Source organism: Mustela putorius, unplaced genomic scaffold (genome assembly GCF_011764305.1).
Source record: "Mustela putorius furo isolate JIRA1106 unplaced genomic scaffold, ASM1176430v1.1 tig00003834_pilon_pilon_pilon, whole genome shotgun sequence".
NCBI lineage: Eukaryota > Metazoa > Chordata > Mammalia > Carnivora > Mustelidae > Mustela > Mustela putorius.
In genome coordinates this window covers 81,641,234-81,664,958 of record NW_025421987.1, presented here as the reverse complement: position 1 = coordinate 81,664,958, position 23,725 = coordinate 81,641,234, and the positions used below count along the sequence as shown (strand labels likewise).

The 23,725-nt window shown below is 37.4% G+C and overlaps 1 long non-coding RNA gene across 1 annotated transcript in view; it reads left to right on the top strand.

Moving 5' to 3' along the window:
* Positions 1 to 23,344, top strand: part of LOC101687447 — a 106,101-nt gene extending 82,757 nt beyond the window's left edge. The window contains exons 3-4 of the long non-coding RNA XR_201438.2: positions 22,848 to 22,903; positions 23,196 to 23,344. This is a non-coding gene — a long non-coding RNA (uncharacterized LOC101687447). The remainder of the gene's footprint in view (positions 1 to 22,847; positions 22,904 to 23,195) is intronic.
* Positions 23,345 to 23,725: the final 381 nt, after the last annotated feature.

Here is a 23,725-nt window from a genome sequence, read left to right as displayed (position 1 = left end):
CAGGTAACGTTGGTCTCAGGAAAACAACTGGTGCTTCTTATCTCACTCCTCCCACTCAACTTTCCAGAGTCCCCTCGTCCTTAGCTACCAGATCTGCTCTTCTCCACAGCTGCCTGGTAGCACAACCCAGACCCAGGGCACAGAGGCTGTCAGCTGACCACATTCTCTACATTTACAGCAAGTCCTTCTTTGAAGGCAGAGCTGAGCAGTGCATTTCCATGTCTGCCATTGAACAGTGGTATTAAGCACCTTCCACAAAAGGATAAGAAAAATATAATTTATGTTGGAATAGTAATTTGTCTATTATTTGGTATTCATATTTATTTTTAAGTAAAGCAAATAATAATGTTTCTTATTCAAAGTTTTATATTTCTCTTTAAAACCAGACATCTCTGGATTATTAGATAGAACAGAACAGGAGGAAATAACTATCTGGCTCTTAAATAAGCATGAGTTTTTTATTTAGCAGGTGGTTTTACATAAAGAAAGGTGTCTTTTTTTCATTCCTTAAAAAAGAGGCATAAATCCCATAATCAAAATAGTCTTGTCTAGATGTTTAGGAGTCAGTTATTTTTCTGATAATAAAAACTTCAAAGTGAAACAAAGTCCTGGTAAAATTGAGTGAATGCTAGGTATGTGGCAAATCAGAAAAAGGAGAAGACAACTTGCCAGGGAGGACTGTTAAAAAATCTCCAAGTCATAGGAGCCATTCTCAAGATGAGGAAGGAATGAGAAATGAGTTCATTCTTCAATATATGGGCATCAGTGGCAGAAATGAATAGACTCTTAAGAGAGGCTAATGCACAACTTGAGTCCCTGGGAGGGGGCTCTGCTCTACATGAGCCACCCAATAGGTTCAACTCAATGAGGACACAGGTTTCTTGCTCAAGTAATAGTATTCTTTTGTCCATGACCAAGTATGGAATGCAATGGGGCCTAGAGTCCTATGTATAAGTCAGTAGGACTGAGCTATAAATACTATGGAAAAATGAGGGCATATATCCATGTGTATATATACTTCATATATATATATATATATATATATATATGTACACACACATACACATATATACTCTTGTGTATATATATACATATATATGCATGTATATATATGCATACACACACACACACATTTGCATAAACTTGGCAGATAAAATTCCGGTATGATTCAGGAGATGACACAGATGCAAACACATATATATATAAATCTGCATGTTGGCAAATGAACAAATTTATCAGTTGACCAAATGAGTCTTACCTAAGTGTTGAAAACAATTAACTTTTAAAAACTATAGTGTTAAACCCCTTTGGTAGAAGATTATTATATTAAGGTCTTTAAGGTCAGGGACATTGTTGAAACTTCTAGAGTGGTGCTTGGCATATAGAAGTTACTCAAACATGTTTGTTGAATGAAGGATAGGTGGATGGTGAATGATTATTTGATTGACTACAAGCAGAATAAGGAAAAGAGTTAATCCTTAGGAGCCGTTTTACAATTGTGATTTACTTCACCTACCTCAAATCAATGCCAATGGTTATAATTACAGGGATTGTTAGAATTGCAATAGACTTTAGGAATCATGTAATTAAATCCTCTTATTTTACCCATAAGAAGAGTTAAGCTTAGAGGAGTGAAATGATTCACATAAGATCTCTCAACTAATTTGTAATCTGGCCTGTTTTAAACCCCAGGAATTCTGGCTTTGAATTCACAGTGCTGCCAAATAGTTATCAAGAGATCTTAAACTGGTTCATCTGTTTCACACCATGTGTGAGAGTGTGTTTGTGTGTGTGCATATGTGCACACATGCGCAGTGTTTCTGATGCCATTTTCAGATTTCTTATTATTCTCTCCTCACAACACCATTTGCCCACGGATAGTCAACTCAATATGCATATGTGTGTGAACATCTCTCTCTTACCTTTCTTCCTTTACCAGTTCCATTTCTCTTTGAATAGTTTCTTTTTGTGGATATTTTGGATTTAACTTCATTTTAGATTCCAGTAAACCTGATCTTTGAAAACAGTTGGGGCCCTATCTCATGTGCCTGTTCTGCTTGAAATCTCTATTTACGTAATGAACATTTCAGTCTTCTGCCATGCAGTTACTAGATTTAAGCCGAATCATGTCATGCACTTTGCTGTTCACTTTCCATCTCAGGTGTCCTCTGCAGCTAACCTTTGCACTGAGTGCCTGCCATCATTATTAAAGGGTCCACAGAGCTCTGTTACAGAGTAATAACCTTGGCAGTCTGTGCCTAGTGTCAAACCCCTTTCCACAGCCTGTTATAGAACTGGTCCTCTCTGGAACTCAGTCACTCGTAACACAGAAATTGGCCTTCGGTGAACTTTCTATTTTTAATTGCAGTCTTATTTTCTTTCTTCCATTATTTCTCTTCTCCTTAGCTTCTATAATGCCTTGTTTCAGGTCAAGCTCTGCTCAGCTTCCACTTTCTTCACTTAACCTCTCAATTCTCCTGACAGCTCATTCTTTTCCTTTGTCAAAGCTGCACTTTGTAGAATGTTTCCAGTCTATAATTGGAGTTTTGGTTTATGTTTAGCAAAAGTATGCATGTTACTTCTAATTAGAAGGTACTACTTTATAACTGGAAAGAAAATATTTGTTGAGCAGGAACTGCTGTAAGCATTAGGGATGGAGCACCGAGCAATGTTGTCCCTGTCTTTAGTGGCACTAACATCCTTAAGAGGACAGCAGATTATAAATTAATGTACATTCAATAGAAGTGAGGTAGTGATAGTGCAATGAAGAAAAACAAAGCAAGGCAGGGAGACAGACAAGAACAGAAAGATGAAGGAGCATATTTTGAGTAGAGTCAGGGAAGAGAAACTCTCTAAATTGAGCAGAGATAGGAATGAATTGAGGAAATGGGACTCTGTAAAGACCTGGGGAAGTATATGCCAGGAAAAGAGGCTGAGAAATGTTGAACAGGAAGGCCACTGTGACTGAGGAATGGTGCTAGAGGGGAGTGATGAAGAGGTGGAGATGCTGGCCAAGGCCAGATCTTATACAGGCCTGGGGAAAAATTTAAGCAAGCCACTGGAGAAGAAGAACAGAATGATATGATCTGAATTACGTATTAATAGGACTCGTCCAGCTGCTGCACGGGGAACTGGCTGGGGGTTGTGGGAAAACGGGAATAGGCAAGAATGGAAACAGGGAAGCCAAGTAGGTGGCTAGTGAGGTAAAATTTAGGTAAAATTTGAAGGATGGCAGTACAGGTTATCAGAAGTGGTCAAATTCAGGATGTATTTGCACTAATGTGTACTCCTCTAAAGAGAGGAGTCAAGAATGAGATTAGGTTTTCGGACTGAGCAAGAGGATGAAGAGGCCATTTATAATTTGTAGATGACTGGAAGGCTGCACATACCTGGTTTGTGTGGTGGGCCGGGAAGAAATTCAAGAGTTCTGATTACATGTAAATTTGAGATGCTAGGCTTGGAAAATTCAAAAGAATAAAAGACATTTAAAGAATCTCAAAACAAAAATGAACCAAATAAACAAATAAAAAAAGAATCTCAAATACCTATTGTTAGGGTCCATAATCAAAGGAGCGAGACTGATGCAAAGCAAAGGTCAAGCAAAGCTTTATTTTGCACCAAGCATCGAGAATCAAACTGACCCATCAGGGCCATCTCTTACAAAGAGGCGATCCCTCCCAGCCTCAGAGACTAACTTTTATAGAGGTGGTTGAGCCTGGCTATACACAGGTGGCCAATGAGATTGCAATACACAGAGAAAACTGCACAGTCATGCTAGGTCAGCAACACACAGAGACAACTGCACAGTCATGCTAGGTCACACATGGGTGGCCAATAGAATTTCAATTTACCCTAATAGATATATGCATGCCCCACTGATTGGATGTCTCCCCCTGGCCTGACCCATTCTTGTATCTGGGCTTTGCAAGTAAGTTCCTCTGGGAGGGGCAGAGTCAATCTAAGTTCACTGCATAAACACAAAATGGCTCCCTCTGGCTAAGTAGGCCCTTACACCTATTAGCATTATAGTTTTTCTTTTCAGAATATATGCACTTCATATGATTGATTTAGCTTTGAATTTACCTTATTTCAGAAGAAATATGTTCTTTAAACTCATGTATGACACTCTAATAGATGATGTTTTGATGTATAGAGGGAATTCTCTGAAAAGTTTCATTGTATGCAAACTGAAAGTTTCTGTGCAGGATTTAGATATACATGGCTGAGAAGACTCCAAGAAAGTCCAGGCCTTAATTTTAAAAAATGACTAGTCTTCTCCCAGTGTAAATGCAATGTGGGAAGATTGGTAGTGATGGACAGATATATAAACCTCTCTCCATTTCCTTAGTTATTCCTGTTTAGTATTAACAAGAGAAAGAACAGGATGAGGTCATAAGAAGTTCTGTGTCATTTTAAGGAGCAGGTGGTTTTTAGAAGCATAGAAGCTAGCTATAGTGGCTTGCAGTGGAAACATCCTGGACCCGGAGTGAAGAGACCTGCCTTCCAGTTCTGGCACTGTCACTTTACTACTGCATGGCCATCAGTCACATGATTGCTCTGGCATTCAGTGTCTACACTTCTGAAGTTGTGTTTACACTATTTTGCTTATATAGCTTGTAGGACTGTTTTGAGGATTCAACAATAATATGTATTATGTATATGTGTGAATAATATTCATAATATATATGAAAATACTTTTAGGCAAATGAAACTATAGATTTTAATATATAATCTATATATATGAATCTATAGTTTCATATAGATTATATATATATATAAAATCTATAGTTTCATATATATATGGCCTATGGGTTATATAGGAATCACATTTTTCATTATATTGTATCATACAAATATGCTAATAGTGGAATTACATACATAAAACAGTTTTCTTAACAGTAAGATCTGTATACTCACACATTAGTGGGAATTAAAGCTATAATTTTCATATATCTTAATATCACAATACAGATAATTATAATTAGAATAAAATGACCTGTAATATACCTTATCTACTATGATTTGCTGACACAAGTAAATACAACAATTAATGAGCCTCTACTAGAAGAACATGTGGGTAAAAAAAAAGAGGCTCAGCGGGTGATTTAATCTGAGCTACAAACCAAAAGATTTTCTGGATACCCCTGTCAATTTTTCTGTGAGATATCTGCATAAATACAAATTATATAATTTCTGTTCAAGATAAATTGAAATAATCTTTGAGGGCATGTTTGTATATCTGATATGCCTCTTTATTTTATTTATATAACTTCATATATATTCTATCTTGAATTACAATATCTATCAAGAACTATAGAAAGAGATATGCCTTATAGATAAAATTGAACTGAATACAGAGATTCAAGGGCAATGCTGATTTACACAGCTAAAGAACTTTAAGTCTTAAAATTATTCATTTTATTTCATAACCTCACAAAAGGCAATATGGAAGCTTTCTATAGTGAACACTGAGTAAGGCATGAAGATACACTTATTGTTTAATAAGGTATAACAGGTTTTTTAAAAATTGTATATACCTATATCAACAGGTACATTGGAAAAAACATAAGAACATTATTTCACTTGTTTGTTTAGATAATGCCTTATTCCAGAAAAGTACTTGAAATTTTTTATGAAACAATGTCAGTAAAAATGATATGGTCAAGGAACAGAGAAAATGAAGGTAGGAAAAGAATATGAAGCTGGGAGGCCACATTACTAAAAAAACACTAATGCCAAAATACCTCACTAGGGATTTGATTCGTTCTGAGCTTCCTGGAAGGCCCAGCACAAAAGGAAGCATTAGTTATGAGTCACAGAGTCAATTTTATGAAAGCAAATCAATTTGCTTTATTTTTTATAAATTTTTAAAAGATTTATTTATGAGAGAGAAAGAATGTGTGTGTGCATAGGAGAGGCAGATTTTCAAGCAGATTTCCTGCTGAGCATGGAGCCCCATGTGGGACTTGATCCCATGATCCTATGAGATCATGACCTCAGAAGAAACCAGAAGTCAATCACTAAACCAACTGAGCCACTCAGGCACCCCAAAGCAATCTGCTTTAATGTGGGATTTTTGTTGTTACTGTATTTTGTTTTCCCCAAAAGAAATACATTTGGGTAAGTAGATACAACTTGAATGGTATAGGCTGACATTTCCTTTTCTCATAAAATGCTGTGGTTACCCACTTGGCTATGAGTTTTGAAATTTAGAATCAACCTGTACAACCCACTGGTGCCGCAAAGATCACCCGTGCCTTAGTAAACATTTCAAAAAGCAATCTAATTTGGCAAAGTCGGTAAAGACCTGGAAATTTATGATGAACAAACCACAGGGAAGTAGTAGGAGAGGCTCACAACGGAAAGGGTATCAAGCTAAAATCTGAAACTATGGTTTTATATTTGATACCGTTGCTTATTAGTTTTATTACCAAGAAAAGGGGGGAAACTTCTTAGCCTGAACTTTTTCATCAGAAAAATTCTGATTTTCAGAGATGACATTTAATCTACCTTTCTGAGAATCTGAGTTTATAATTATACTCTGGAATTGGATAAACAAGGTAAGTTGTCTTGAAAAAGGAAAATAATATTCAAGATGATAGTGAATGCCAGAGTAACAGAAAAAAGATAACACTGATTCATTATATGTATTAATGTATTAATTCTGTCATGTTTTAAATACATAATTTTGGTAAAAAGATTTTAGACATAGTTCTTCCTATGTTGCAACTCTTTATTTTTGAATATTTGCTCAAAGCTTTATGAGCTTTTATACATAGAACTGGGAAACTCTGATACATAGAACTGAAAAATCAAACTTTGTAAATTATTCTATCACAAAGCTCACATACTTTCAAGTTCCCTCACCTTACCATAAAAATTTCAAAAACTGGAAAAAAATAGGAAAATAGCAAGAAATGAGTTATTATAGAAAGTGTTTTCAAGCTGTCAAATAAGTAAATGATCCTGTAGTTTGAAGATAAAATTAAAGACAACTGCTACACTTTTATATATCCATTTCTTTTTTTATATCAGTAGATTTATAAAATTATTTTTCTGATTACAAAAAAATACATGTTCATTGTAAAAGAAATTGGAAAGAAGTATAAATAAGAAAATAAAAATCCATATCTATACTTCCTGGGGGGGGGGGTTGAAATCACAAATACTATCTTCCCTCTAGCACTTTTTAAATAACATAAAATACTTACCATATTTATAATGTGTCACAAATTATGCTAAATACTTTGTATGCATTCTCTCATTTAACTCTTTCGACAATCAAATGAGTGTATATTTATTATTATATATATGAACATATATATATATACACACATATACATACTAAACATGTAACGTACCATAAGTACCATTTTAAATTCTTCTTTTTTTTTTATCTTTTTTTTTTTTTTTATAAACATATAATGTATTTTTATCACCAGGGGATAAAAGATCCGTGAATTGCCAGGTTTACACACTTCACAACACTCACCATAGCACATACCGTCCACAATGTCCATTAAACCCACCCCCCCGACCCCCCTCCCCACAGCAACCCTCAGTTTGTTTTGAGAGTTTAAGAGTCACTTATGGTTTGTCTTCCTCCTGATCCCATCTTGTTTCATTTATTCTTCTCCTACCCCCCTAACCACCCATGTTGCATCTCCACTTCCTCATATCAGGGAGATCATAGGATAGTTGTCTTTCTCTGATTGACTTATTTCACTAAGCATGATATCCTCTAGTTCCATCCACATCGTTTTAAATGGCAAGATTTCATTTCTTTTGATGGCTGCGCATAGTATTCCACTGTATATATATATATACCACATCTTCTTTATCCATTCATCTGTTGATGGACATCTAGGTTCTTTGCATAGTTTGGCTATTGTAGACATTGCTGCTATAGACATTCAGGTACACATGCCCCTTTGGATCACTACGTTTGTATCTTTAGGGTAAATACCCAGTAGTGTGATTGCTGGGTCATAGGATAGTTCTATTTTCAACATTTTGAAAAAATTTGCTGTTTTCCAGAGTGGTTGCACCAGCTTGCATTCCCACCAACAGTGTAGGAGGGTTCCCCTTTCTCTGCATCCTTACCAGCATCTGTCATTTCCTGACTTGTTAATTTTAGCCATTCTGACTGGTATGAGGTGATATCTCATTGTGGTTTTGATTTGTATTTCCCTGATGCTGAGTGATGTGGAGTAATTTTTCATGTGTCTGTTGGCCATCTGGATGTCTTCTTTGCAGAAATGTCTATTCATGTCTTCTGCCCATTTCTTGATTGGATTATTTGTTCTTTGGGTGTTGAGTTTGCTAAGTTCTTTATAGATTTTGGACACTAGCCCTTTATCTGATATGTCGTTTGCAAATATCTTCTCCAATTCTGTCAGTTGTCTTTTGGTTTTTGTTAACTGTTTCCTTTGCTTTTGATCTTGATGAAATCCCAATAGTTCATTTTTGCCCTTGCTTCTGTTGTCTTTGGCGATGTTCCTAGGAATATGTTGCTGTAGCTGAGGTCAAAGAGGTTGCTGCCTGTGTTCTCCTCAAGGATTTTGATGGATTCCTTTCTCACATTGAGGTCCGTCATCCATTTTGAGTCTATTTTCATGTGTAGTGTAAGGAAATGGTCCAATTTCATTTTTCTGCATGTGGCCATCCAATTTTCCCAACACCATTTAATTGAAGAGGCTGTCTTTTTTCCATTGGACATTCTTTCCTGCTTTGTCGAAGATTAGTTGACCATAGATTTGAGGGTCTATTTCTGGGCTCTCTATTCTGTTCCATTGATCTATGTGTCTGTTTTTGTGCCAGTACCATGCTGTCTAGATGATTATAGCTTTGTAATAGAGCTTGAAGTCCGGAATTGTGATGCCACCAACTTTGGCTTTCTTTTTCAATATTCCTTTGGTTATTCGAGGTCTTTACTGGTTCCATATAAATTTTAGGATTATTTGTTCCATTTCTTTGAAAAAAAATGGGTGGGATTCTGATAGGGATTGCATTAAATGTGCAGATTGCTTTAGGTAGCATAGACATTTTCACAATATTTGTTCTTCCAATCCAGGAGCATGGAACATTTTTCCATTTCTTTGTGTCTTCCTCAATTTCTTTCATGAGTACTTTATACTTTTCTGAGTACAGATCCTTAGCCTCTTTGATTAGGTTTATTCCTAGTTATCTTACACTTTTTGGTGCAATTGTAAATGGGAATGATTCCTTAATTTCTCTTTCTGATGTCTTGTTTTGGTGGAGAGAAATGCAACTGATTTCTGTGCATTGATTTTATATCCTGACACTTTACTAAGTTCCTGTACAAGTTCTAGCAGTTTTGGAGTGGAGACTTTGGAGTTTTCCACATATAATATCACATCATCTGCAAAGAGTGATAGTTTGACTTCTTCTTTGCTGATTTGGATGCCTTTAATTTATTTTTGTTGTCTGATTGCTGAGGCTAGGACTTCTGGTACTATGTTGAATAGCAGTGGTGATAATGGACATGCCTTCTGTGTTCCTGACCTTAGAAGAAAAGTTTTCAGTTTTTCTCCATTGAGAATGATATTTGTGGTGTGTTTTTCATAGATGGCTTTGGTAATATTGAGGTATGTGCCCTCTATTCCTACACTTTGAGGAGTTTTGATTAGGAAGTGCTGCTGTACTTTGTCAAATGCTTTTTCAGCATCTATTGAGAGTATCATATGGTTCTTGTTCTTTCTTTTATTAATGTGTTGTATCACATTGATTGATTTGTGGATGTTGAACCAACCTTGCAGCCCTGGAATAAATCCCACTTGGTCGTGGTGAATAATTCTTTTAATGTACTGTTGAATCCTCCTATTGGCTAGTATTTTGGTGAGAATTTTCACATCTGTGTTCATCAAGGATGTTGGTCTGTAATTCTCTTTTTTGATGGGATCCTTGTCTGGTTTTGGGATCCAGGTGATGCTGGCCTCATAAAATGAGTTTGGAAGTTTTCCTTCCATTTCTATTTTTTGGAACAGTTTCAGGAGAATAGGAATTAGTTCTTCTTCAAATGTTTGGTAGAATTCCCCTGGGAAGCCGTCTGGCCCTGGGCTTTTGTTTGTTTGGAGATTTTTGATGACTGTTTCAATATCCTTACTGGTTATGGGTCTGTTCAGGTTTTCTATTTCTTCCTGTTTCAGTTGTGGTAGTTTATAGGTCTCTAGGAATGCATCCATTTCTTCCAGATTGTCAAATTTGTTGGCGTAGAGTTGCTCATAGTATGTTCTTATAATAGTTTGTATTTCTTTGGTGTTAGTTGTGATCTCTCCTCTTTCATTCATGATTTTATTTATTTGGGTCCTTTCTCTTTTCTTTTTGATAAGTCTGGCCAGGGGCTTATCAATTTTATTAATTCTTTCAAAGATCCAGCTCCTAGTTTCATTGATTTGTTCTATTGTTTTTTTGGTTTCTATTTCATTGATTTCTGCTCTGATCTTTATGATTTCGCTTCTCCTGCTGGGCTTAGGGTTTCTTTCTTGTTCTTTCTCCAGCTCCTTTAGGTGTAGGGTTAGGTTGTGTATTTGAGACCTTTCTCGTTTCTTGAGAAAGGCTTGTACCACTGTATATTTTCCTCTCAGGACTGCCTTTTCTCTGTCCCACAGATTTTGACCAGTTGTGTTTTCATTATCATTTACTTCTATGATTTTTTTCAATTCTTCTTTTATTTCCTGATTGAACCATTCATTCTTTAGAAGGATGCTGTTTAGTCTCCATGTATTTGTGTTCTTTCCAAATTTCCTCTTGTGATTGAGTTCTAGCTTCAGAGCATTGTGATCTGAAAATATGCAGGGAATGATCCCAGTCTTTTGATACCAGTTGAGAACTGAGTTAGGACCCAGGATGTGATCTATTCTGGAGAATGTTCCATGTGCACTAGAGAAGAATGTGTATTCTGTTGCTTTGGGATGAAATGTTCTGAATATATCTGTGATGTCCATCAGGTCCAATGTGTCATTTAAGGCCTTTATTTCCTTGTTGACCTTTTGCTTAGATGATCTGTCCATTTCAGTGAGGGGAGTGTTAAAGTCCCCTACTATTATTGTATTATTGTTTATGTGTTTCTTTGATTTTGTTATTAATTGGTTTATATAGTTGGCTGCTCCCACATTAGGGGCATAGATATTTAAAATTGTTAGGTCTTCTTGTTGGACAGACCCATTTGAGTATGATATAGTGTCCTTCCTCATGTCTTATTATAGTCTTTGGCTTAAAATCTAATTGATCTGATATAAGCATTGCCACCCCAGCTTTCTTCTGATGCCCATTAATATGGTAAATTGTTTTCCACCCCCTCACTTTAAATCTGGAGGTGTCTTCGGGTCTAAAATGAGTTTTTTGAGGGCAACATATTGATGGGTTTTGTTTTTTATCCATTCTGATACCCTGTGTCTTTTGATTCGGGCATTTAGCCCATTAACATTCAGGGTAGCTATTGAGAGATATGAATTTAGTGCCATTGTATTGCCTATATGGTAACTGTTACTGTATATTGTCTCTGTTCCTTTCTGATCTACTACTTTTAGGCTCTCTTTGCTTAGAGGACCCCTTTCAATATTTCCTATAGAGCTGGTTTGGTCTTTGCAAATTCTTTCAGTTTTTGTTTGTCCTGGAAGCTTTTCATCTCTCCTTTATTTTCAATGATAGCCTAGCTGAATATAGTATTCTTGGCTGCATGTTTTTCTCATTTAGTGCTCTGAATTTATCATGCTAGTTCTTTCTGGCCTGCCAGGTCTCTGTGGATAAGTCCGCTGCCAATCTAATATTTTTACCATTGTATGTTACAGACTTCTTTTCCCAGGCTGCTTTCAGGATTTTCTCTTTGATGCTAAGACTTGTAAATTTCACTATTAGGTGACGGGGTGTGGACCTCTTCTTGTTGATTTTTGAGGGGGGTTCCCTGCACCTCCTGGATTTTGATACTTGTTCCCTTTGCCATATTAAGGAAATTCTCTACAACAATTCTCTCCAATATACCTTCTGCTCCCCTCTCTCTTTCTTCTTCTTCTGGAATCCCAATTATTCTAATGTTGTTTCGTCTTATGGTGTCACTTATCTCTTGAATTCTCCCCTCGTGGTCCAGTAGCTGTTTCTCCCTCTTTTCCTCAGCTTATTTATTATCTGTCATTTGGTGTTCTATATTACTAATTCTTTCTTCTGCCTCATTTATCCTAGCAGTAAGAGCCTCCATTTTTCATTGCACCTCATTAATAGCTTCTTTTATTTCAACTTGATTAGATTTTAGTTCTTTTATTTCTCCAGAAAGGGCTTTATCTCTCCAGACAGGGTTTCTCTAATATCTTCCATGCCTTTTTCAAGCCTGGCTAGAACCTTGAGAATCGTCATTCTGAACTCTAGATCTGACATATTACCAATGTCTGTATTGATTAGGTTCCTAGCCTTCAGTACTGCCTCTTGTTCTTTTTTTTTTTTTTTTTTTTGTGGTGAGTTTTTCTCCCTTGTCTTTTTGTCCAGATAAGAGTATATGAAGGAGCAAATAAAATACTGAAAGGGTGGCAAAGACCCCAGGAAAATGCGCTTTAACCAAATCAGAAGAGACCTCAAATCGTGGGAGGGAGAAAGGGAATAAAAAGAAGTTCAGGAAAAAAAAATTAAAAAAAGAAAACAAATAAAGAAAAAATATAAAAAGGAATATATATATATATATTATATATACATGATAAACTAGTTAAAAAAACATTAAAAAAGAAATGGGTAAAAGTTTAAAAATTTAGCAGAAGAAAAAAAAAATTAAATTAACAGCAAAACTAAAAAATCATGGAGAGAAAGCCATGAGTTCTGTGCTTTGCTTTCTCCTCCACTGGAGTTCTTCTGCTCTCCTTGGTAGGTGAACTTTGTCTTGGCTGGATTTCTTGTTGATCTTCTGGGGGAGGGGCCTGGTGTAGTGATTCTCAAGTGTTTTTGCCCCAGGTGGAATTGCTCCACCCTTACCAGGGGCCACGCAATGTAATCTGCTCCAGTTCGCTTTCTGGAACTTTTGTCCCCTGAACCCTTTCCATAGAGTTCCAGAGGATGGAAATGAAAATGGTGGCCTCCCAGTCTCCGGCCTGGATGAGCCAAGAGCTCGGGGCCCTACTCTTCAGTGTGCCCTCAGAGAAAAGAGCCCAATCACTCTCGTCTCCCTGACCAGTGGCCATGCTCTGAGCTCACCCAGCATGCGACCAGTTCAAGGTAACCCCAAGCTGAGAGCTCACTCCTTGGCTCTGTCTCTAGCCAGTTTCCCCGGTCTAATACCTGCGAGCTCTGCAACACTCAGACACACCTTACCCTTCTGTGGCCCTGCAGGACCTAGGGCCACACTGGCCCCACGTGGGCTTCCTCCCGGTTTAGCCTCTGGAGCAAGGTCCCTCCATGAAGCAGACTTTTAAAAGTCCTGATTTTGTGCTGCATTGCTCTGCTGCTTGCCAGGAGCTGGCCCCTCCCCCCACAGTCTATCTTCCCATCGCTGTGGATTCACTTCTCCGCTGGTCCTACCTTTCAGAAAGTGGTTGATTTTCTGTTTCTAGAATTGCTGTTCTTCTCTCCGATCTCCCATTGGATTTGTAGGTGTTTTCAATGGTTTGATAAGCTATCTAGCTGATCTCCTGGTACCTGATGTAGTCTCAGCCTGCTACTTCTCTGCCATCTTGACTCCTCCCTCTCTTCTCTTCTTAAGATTATATTATGAGCAGCACTAAAGGTACTCTTTTGGTGCCTGGAATCCAAATTTCTAATGTTTGGGGAAGGTAGTTCCCTACACCTTTGATAGACAATGCTCAGACACCAGTAGGATGTCCAAGAATTTAACTCAATTAGACTCAATTCTGGCACTATCTACCCAGTGATAGCGTTAGATTCCACAGGTTAAGTATTCCATCCTACAAAACTGTCTTCCCCATTTCAGGAAGCCAGTCATAAGCCTAGATTGTTACTGTACTTCTGACTGACTGACTATAAATCAGAGGGTCCCATGAACCCTTCCTCAGGTTTAATTAATTTGCTAGAGCGGCTCACAGAACTCAGAGAAATGTTTTGTTTACTATATCATAAATGTATTATAAAATTAAATAACTCAGTAACAGCCAGATGCAAGAGACGCACAGGGCAAGGTATGGTATATGGGAAGAGCATGGAGCTTCCATGCCCTCTCCAGGTGCACCTTTCTCCCCAAATCTCCACATATTCACCAACCCAGCTTTCTGAGTTTTCATGGAGGCTTCATTACACAGCCATGATTGATAAATATCATTGGCCATGGAAAATTTGACTCAATCTCTAACCTGTCTCTCCTCCAAGGAGATCTGGGGTTGGGAACTAGAAGTTCCAGTCTCTAATCACTTGGTTAGTTTCACTGGCAACAAGTTCCCATTAGGCAGTTTTCCAAAGTCACCTTAGAAACATAAGAAAAAACACCTTTATCACACTCAGCACTTAGAAAATAGCCAGAGTTTTGGGAGCCATAAGTGAGGGACCAAGGAGAAAGACCAAATATATGAGAAATCTATTTTGGTCATCTGAATGACCAAATATTTATTTTTCTAATAAATTACAGTATCTCAGGTACCTGTTAACTCCATGGTACCCTCATTCCATTGCCTGCAGGGGTAGCACTATGACCTGGTCCCAACTTCTGGCTAACTGAACAAGAATGCACTCTTTGCCAAGTAGGACCATTACACCAATGCTGTCTGAGAAAATGGAATTGAGGAACAGAAAAGGCAGGCAGGTGAAGATCTATGTTGGAGCTTGAGGCCATTTTCAGCTGTAAGCACCTTAAGTTAAGAAGAGAAAGCTTGTCTGGAGGGAGAAACAAGAGAATAAAGGAGACACCCAGAGATGAAAAGAAGCTAGAGAAATTGGACATTCTTGTGTCCAGGGAGAGAGGGGGATAGAATAGGACAGAATAGAATAATAGCCTAGAGGCATCTCCAGTTGCAGGAAGATCCTGCTATGTTCCTTCCAAATGGATACACAAACTCTTCTGTGTATCTTTACTTTAAACACATTTTTGATTTAAATAAGTTTCAGTTAAAAAAATAATAGATACATAAATAAATATGTTTCAATTTTTAACTTAGAGTGTCTATCCTTAGAATACCTTGTCAGAGTATATTAATAATGACCAACTTGCTACATGAAAGGCATTAGTCTAAGTGTTTTTGCTCATTTCTCTCATTTAATGTCTTAATTTTCTTATCAACCCTAAAAGGTATTGTCTTCATTTTCATATGAGGAAACAAAGCTTAAAGCACTTAAACAGAAAGTGCTATTTAGGAATAGCAGGTTTATTGTCCTCCCCCCTAACACACATGCACGCACACACACACACACACTTTTTGCCTTTGTCACATCTTCAAACCTGACTAAAATGACGAAAGGGGAGTTTTTGAAAATGCTTATATACACCATAACCAAGAATGTGAGAGCAGTAAAAGGAAGATGAACAAGTGTAATTGATCTGCATAAATTCAGAAAGCTGAATGTCAACCTGGTAGTGAGAAAATTAGAAAAGCAGTTTATTTTGCCTTTCATAACTGACCTCAAAACTCAGGGGAGACAACAAAAAGAAGGGAAGATGCAGCAAAAAAAAAAAAAAAAAAAAACGGAAAAATGGGTGAATGTGTTGAAGCAGCATTTCAAGCCCTGGACATGGACTCCTAGTCCATTCATGGAGATACCTGCTTCTTCCCTCTCCTTTCCCAAACTCCTCCCCAGAGATATACTGAATGTTAAGTCCAGGGAAAGGGTAAAACGGAGGATCCCTCAAATGGGAAACACTACTACATTTAAGGTAGGGTGCTATGTTTTAAGCAGGGAAGTCGATGCCTTGTGTATGCCAAGACTCTCTTTACCTACTTGCCTTCCAAAATGCTAGCAGCCAGACTCTTAACCACGTGGGCAGGTGACTAGAATACTTACCGCTTAGGAATCAGCCAAGACCTGGGTGCCTGGATGGCTCGGTCATTAAGCATCTCCCTTCAGCTCAGGTCATGATCCCAGGGTCCTGGGATCAAACCCTGCATCGGGCTCCCTGCTAGGGCCCCCTGCTTGGTGGGAAGCCTGCTTCTCCCTTTCCCACTCCCCCTCTTTATGTTCCCCCTCTCTCACTGTGTCTCTGTCTGTCAAATAAATAAAATCCTAAAAAAAAAAAAAAAAAAAAAAAAAAAGAAAAAAGAAAAGAAGGAAGCAGCCAAGCCCAAAAGAAAAACTGAAAGACACAGACATCAAAAATAGTCTAATGAAACAGCACAGTCATTTCACTACACAGATGTCCTGCCAACAAGTTTCACCCACCTGCACAAAGCTTCTGGTCACATTTCTATTACAAATAGTCTATGGACACCAGGTATTACGCAAATACAACACAGGTGGAAATAAGACCAGCAACTTGGGTGAAATGCTTTTAAAAACTCAAAATATTCTGATTGATGTGAATATGAATAATATGAGATATATCCATGAGATAATAAACCTATGAGGGAAATAAACTTGAATGCTTTAAAGAAGTACATTCAGAGAACACAAAGAAAAGTTCTTGGATATTAATATATAATAGGAGAATTTAAGAAATTTTGGAAGATAAAGTCAGAGAAATATTGTACAGAGAAGAGCAAAAAGGGAAAGCTATAGAAAATAGAACAGAGTACAGGAAAATTAGGGGGACCAGTCCATGAATCTAGAAACAGAGAATAGAGAAAATAGAATATAGAAATAATTCAAGAACTTTCTCCAGCATCGAAGCACACAGCATTTCCAGATTGAAATATCTCACTACATGCATGTGACAATGAAAGAGAAAAGACCTACCACAAGACATAGCATTGTGACATTTGGGACACTGACTGCAAAATAATAAGAATAAGAACAAAAATATTCAAATTAAAAGTTCATGTTTCATTGAAAAGTTCACTAATTAATTGTCAGTAAATCATGATTAAGAGCATTAACTTTCTACCTGGTTTACCTGGATTCTAATCCCAGACTCGGTAGCTCTAAAACTCTGGTAAAGTTACTCCAAACTTGTGTCTCAGGTTCCATTATCTGTAAAATGGATATTAAACATATCACCTACCTTAAACATTTGCTGTGAGAATTACATGAGATAATAACCATCAATATATACAGAAGTATAACTGACACATAGTCAGTGCTGATAAAATGTTAGCCTTTGTTATTGAATCTCTTATTTGCAACTCTAGACATTAGAAGGAAATATATCAAAGCCTTCATAGTTCTGAGGATATGTGATTTCTTGTCTAGTATTCCACTCCTAGCCAACTATTAGTTAAATATGAGTGAAGTTTTTTATATTTCAGACACATGTTGTGTTAAAAAGTTTATCTTCTATGAGCAGCTTTGGGGGATCTGTGCTCTGACAAAACAAAGAAGAAAACTAAGAGAGAGGAAGACATGGAATCCAGGAAAAAAGGAAATCTCATGCAAAAGATGGAAAGAGAATTCCTAGGCTTACTGGGAAGGGAGGCCCCAGAAAAACAGCTGAGAGTTAGCGGGTCCAGATGTGGGAAGTCAGAAGGCACATGGGACTCTAGGAGGATGGAATTAATGCTTAATGTATATGTGTGTATCGAAAAAAGACTTGCATCACTGGGGAAATATTTGTGAATGAAAGAATTGCAAATACATAGGAAGCTAAAAATAAACAACAACACCCCAAAAAGAAAAAAAAATTAAAGGCAACTGGGAAAACCAAAACTTGCTTAGAAAAATGAAAGTAATAATAATACCCAATATGACTCATTAAGGCTCATGTTTATGTCATAATGCTATATACAGTGATGCAGTGATGTAATCAAAATTATGATGTAATCAAAATTATGATGAAGCTCTGTTGGGAATGAAGGGTAGAAAGTAAAGGGGAGAGAGAGATTGAGACTGAGTGTATGTGCTGGGAATAGAGGCAATGAAGGAAAGCTAAATTTTGTTTCCATAGTAGGAAGTCAGTAGATAATGCCTTAAACTTAAAAACCAAGCTTGTTTGTTTCTTTCTTTGCCTTTAGAGTGGTGGAAGTATGGAGGCAAATACCCAAAGAATCAGTTAAAGGAGCTGAAAGCAGAGCCTCTAAGGAATAAAAATTGGAAAAAATCAGTCAGAATTCTGCTGTTTTTCTGTAATAAGCCTGTACAACAATTTGATTCTTCAAATTATGATTGTGTGTGAATTTGATTAGAGCACAATCAAGTTAAGACATTTGTTCAAGGTCATAGAACCTGAAAGTGGAAAAACAAGGATTCAACACCACTCCTCTGCATATACAGATACTTCATTTTAAGGGGTGGATAATAAATTATTGAATGAATATTTCCTAATTTATTTAGGCAATCCCGTATTATTAACCATTTATGTTTTATTCAAAATTTTCAGTATTATGTAACAAACACCCTTATATCTTCAAATGTTAATCTCTGACAAAATCTCTGATTATTTATTTATTTACTTATTAAAGATTTTATTTATTTATTTGACATACAGAGATTACAAGTAGGCAGAGAGAGAGGCAGAGAGAGAGAAGGAAGCAGGCTCCCCACTGAGCGGAGAACCCGATGTAGGGCTCCATCCCAGGACCCTGGGATCATGACCTGAGCCGAAGGCAGAGGCCTTAACCCACTCAGCCAACCAGGCACCCCTGATTATTTATTTTTGATAAATATCTAGAAGTTATCACTGTTTAGTAAAAACTCACTCTTGAGATCTTTCAGATGTGTATCAGTGGGCCGTATGCTTGAAGGATGCTTACTAACATATATCTTGGAGGGGGAAGATAAAGGAAGTTTCCAAAGAAATTCCTATATGTTTGAAGTAGATTTACAGGATCCTGGGAGGGATCAGGCTAAGATTGCCTTTTGCCCTTGGTAAACTGTCAACATCAAGGCAGCTGAGTTCCCAGAGGAAGGTCACTCTGCCTGTTTCTAAGACTTGACAATGGGTTATAAGTAATAAGGAAATACAATTTTTTTCTTTTGCCTCTCTATCCCATATCAATCAGTATTTACCTTTGGGATTCTTGCCATTGGTCAGGATATTTGGAAGAAGACATGTTGTCACACAAGTTATGTGATACAGACTGTGTTATACTTGGTCTTGTAGAGGACGAAGACCCTCCTCTGCTATGTGGTTCTTCTTGCTGGACTTAGAATTAACTTGACATGATACAGACTGACAGGAGAAAATTCAGTGTAATCACAAACGTATGGGGAATCTACACAGAGAAGAAATTCCAAAGACAATGAGGCCACAGGAAGTTTACTGGAGCTACGGAGAGGTGAAGGGTCTGAGGACACAGAAAGGAGAAATCTGTTTTTTTTTTTTTTTTTTAAGATTTCATTTATTTATTTGACAGAGACAGAGATCACAGGTAGGCAGAGAGGCAGGCAGAGAGAGAGGAGGAAGCAGGCTCCCCGCTGAGCAGAGAGCCTAATGCAGGGCTCATCCCAAGACCCTGGGATCATGACCTGAGCCGAAGGTAGAGGCTCAACCCACTGAGCCACCCAGGCGCCCTCAGAAAGGAAAAATCTTATTAGCAAGAAAGCAGAAAGAGATGTTTGGAAAAACCAGGTTGCCCTGTTACGCAGATAGGTTCCTTAAGCTGAGAGTCTCCGTTAATAGCTCTCTTCCTGTGGCAGGCTCTGCTTTCCAACTTAAATTTAGGCAGTTATGGGGGAGGCAGACAGCTTTTCCTGCATCTGCTGAGTATTTATTACTTTTAACTCAAAATAATCTTTATGCCAAGTGGCACATTATGGGGTGTCTCACCCTGCACCACTTCAGTCTCATAAAAATAAGTTCTGGTCTGATCTGAAGAAAATTAATGATCCTAGCCTTTAGCCTTTCATATTAGATGTAGTTGTGTATTTTAAGACTATCTTAAATTTACACAGTGCTTTTCTCTTGAAAATATTTATTCAATATTCATTTAACATTTAAGTATATAGTGTTCTAGAATGTACCAAGTGCTGGGACACAATGATAAACAAAACAGTCACTGCCCTAAAACCTCAATGCTTATATAGGATTAATGTAACAATCTTAGAAAGTCCAGATAATCTTGGCAATTGAAGAAGAAAATTATTTCTGAAAGTATAAATGTCTCTATAGTATAAGAAACAGACCTCCTTATTGTCTGCCAAGATCTCAGTTTATTTGGAAATTACTGCACTTTAGAATATTTAAACTAATCATATACAGAAGTATCATATTGATGAAGGATAGTTGGAAGACAAGCAGGCAGTGACAAGGACCAACCCTCCCCCCCAACCAAGAGGAAACCACCTTTAAAAGGATTTTATACCACCCTGGAAGGAGCCTTCCACTCTTTTCCATGTGACAAAAGGTTGCTTGGATGACAGGTGCATGGAGGGTTAATCAGATTAAAACAGTCCCCCAACAAGCCTATAAAACTCCCTGTGTGTAGCAACTCCAGTGGAACCCTCTTGGGTCCCCTCCCTCCCCTGGAGCTTTGTACTATCACTTTGCTATTGTTCAATAAACCTTGCTTGGGTGTCCACCATTGCTGGTCTATCTCTTTGTTATTTGAAGCAGCTTGACCAAGAACCATGAACTTAGAGAAAAAAAAATCCTGTAACAATATTACAGTTAAATATATAATGTGCACTTATGACTCAGACACCATGTACTTTCTATTCTGTTTATGAAAATTGATAGAAAAAAAAGACTTTTCATCATATGAAATCTAGAAAATCTCCTCAAATTCTGTTTTATCTTTGTACATTCTCTGTAAACTTAGTTTTTGTCAGAAGAGGCATATTATCCTAGTTCAGAAAACACAATTCAATACTGTTATGTGGTTGTTGTCAATGACACTTCATAAGAAACTGGATATGGAACCTGACACATACATGAAAATGTCAACATTCTGTTGTAGCTCCACATAAAAAGGAAAAACTTCACAGAATTTTCACCCGCCCCCGATATGCTATTGGTCTGCTTCTCAGCCTCAGTGACATTTTCTCATTTGTCAAAAACTATTTCTGTGACAGAAATATTCCTTCTCTTTATTAGACAGACCTAGGGTTATAACTCTCTTTAAAAAAAAAATTATTTGGAAGCTTAGAAGATATCCTCTGGCCTTACAAAGTGAAGATAAAATCACTTTTATCCTCTGCTCCCCCTCACAGTGCTGCAAGGACTTGGTTTCCCTTTTGAAAAGTGGTTTAGTGATTAGAATGAAGTCAGGGTATATTTGTAGAAAGACGAGGAGGCCATATCAGCACAATAATGGCATAGTGCTATAAATATCAATGAATATAACTCTCCAGTCCAGTGCTAGTGAGTAGCAATTTAAGGAATCATTATCTGAATGTCTCTAGTATCAAGGGGCCAGGACTTTCAACATGCTTCACTGAAACAACTCATAGATGTATCCTTCTGCTTTTCTAACCATTTCCTGATTCTTATGCTTCTTTTTTGCATTGTACTGAAAAAAGCATAATTTTATAAGTCAGGTAGATGTGGGTTTCGATCTTGATGCAACTTAATTATGTCAACTTGCTCTTCTTAAACTCTTTAAATCTCAGATCCTCACCTGTGAAGAGGGGGAAATGCCCCCAAGTAGGTGCAACATAACTCCACACTCCTTAAGTGTGGGCTGTGCATAGTGGTTGTTTCCGTTATGATGGTTTCTTTTTCCATCCAGAGTACAGTGTAGAAAAGAGGTAAAACCAAGGACTTTACAGTGGAAAAATCTGACAAGGCTTCCCCCAAGGTTAACATCAACAATGATGAGTCATGTTGATAAAACATACCCTGATATATGTGATAAGAATGACACTTTTCCTCTGTGATCTTCCTCCCCAAAAAACCCATAACCCCAGTCTAATTATGAGAAGATCACCAGAAAAACCTTAACTCTAGGTTTTACAATGTAAACATTGTACAAAAATGCCCCAGCCAAGACTACCCTAGAGGGAAGTGGCATTTATTTATCTTATTATGAAAATCAAAATATTTTTAGATATTGCATAATGTTAGACAATTATATATTGTTCAAAATATACATTCCCACCCTATTGACATTAGGTTTGGCCATGTGATTTGCTTTGAGAAATGAAATGTGAGCAGATGTGAAGTATGTCTTTCAGTGCCTTCTGTACTGTGATTTTTATCATGCTGTTCCCCTCTGAAACCTCTGAGAAGGCCTCTTTTTCATTCAGTCCAAATCCTAGATGAAGTCAATGAATTGCCCATTGGCAGTTAACCTGCCATAGACATGTAGCATAAGAGAAAAAAATGTTATTGTACCATACTGAGATATTGGGGTCATTTTATGACAACAGACAGCTTAGGACATAGCTCTAATCAGAGTTGAGGACCTAGCTCTAATCAAGTAATTAAATCCATACCTTTTCTTCTTATGTCTCTTGTCCTCTCTCTCCATGATTCCCTCCTCTCTCCTCCACCTCCTCTTCTACAAACTTCTTCTCACATTACATTTACTGATTTCCAAGTTTCTCCTTCTTCTAATAACTGTCTTTAGATCTGAGCATTCCAGCATCTCTTCTTAAATTTGCTCTTAGTTATTTCTGTCACTTTCATTTTTCTGGTATTTTCAGCCCGAGACACCAGTAAGTGATTGAGGTTCAGATAAAATCCCTCTGCTACTCATATGTTTTGCCCTTTATTCACCCCACATTTGTGTCCTGATGAAATCAGATTAAAATTAATATCCAGAAACCCTCTGGATGGAAAAAGAAACCACCACAAAGGATGAAGGTTGTCTTTAAAAAGGTTAGAAGCTGATTATAAGCATGTAAGTCTCATACTTTATTTTATTTTTTTCTTTTAGCAGTAGCTATCTCCTGAATCACTGCCCAGTTGCCAGCTGCAAGTCCTCACTCCAAAGTAAGTCCAGCCAATTCTGAAATTCTGGTTGACTCATCCAACCTTCCTGTTCACTCAGGACTGACTTCAACATCCCAAATGACTTAAAATGTAGAGTTCCTCTCATCTTGAGATATCAGCACCTGCTCTATGATGCAAAGGGTAAATAAGTGGGGAGAAAGCGATTCTCTACTTGTGCCCAATTTCAGTTTCACATGAAACTGTTTTATGTTTTGTGTTTTATGAAAACACAATATGATTAAATTTGCCCAACCTTCACAAAATAAAACCATGTATTCAACCATTTTTACAGGAAGTAAGTGTCCACAGCACAAAGCCAGAAGAATCTCTGAAGGGCTATTATAGCAGATAATAGCAGAAGGAACTGGTGTTCTGAAGTCAGAAATAATTCCCACCAGCTTTGAGATTAATTTCATTGCACAGAGAGAGCATTACTGATTGCCATCAGGTAAGTATACACACAATATATTTTTTTAGTTCTGTAAAAAAGATTGAGGGATTTGATCTTCTTCCTCAGTTTCAATCTTAAAATTCATATTACCCCCTAAAGTGTTCATTTATCTCTCTCATCTGATGATGTAGGATATGTCTGCTCAGGTTGCTGCTTTGGGCATCAGGGAGCAAAACTAGAGGAGAAAGTCAATCTGCAGGAGAGTTGGTTGTTCAAGAGTTGCCTATGTACTTCCTCCATGAAAAGTCCTATTGGCATTGCTGTGCTGGGGGATTAAAGGAGACAGTTACATCCCATAGCAGTGGGATGTTGTGGTGGGAGAGGGAAGAACATCACTGGGTTTCAGGAAAATGTTCTAGAAAAGAACCTGG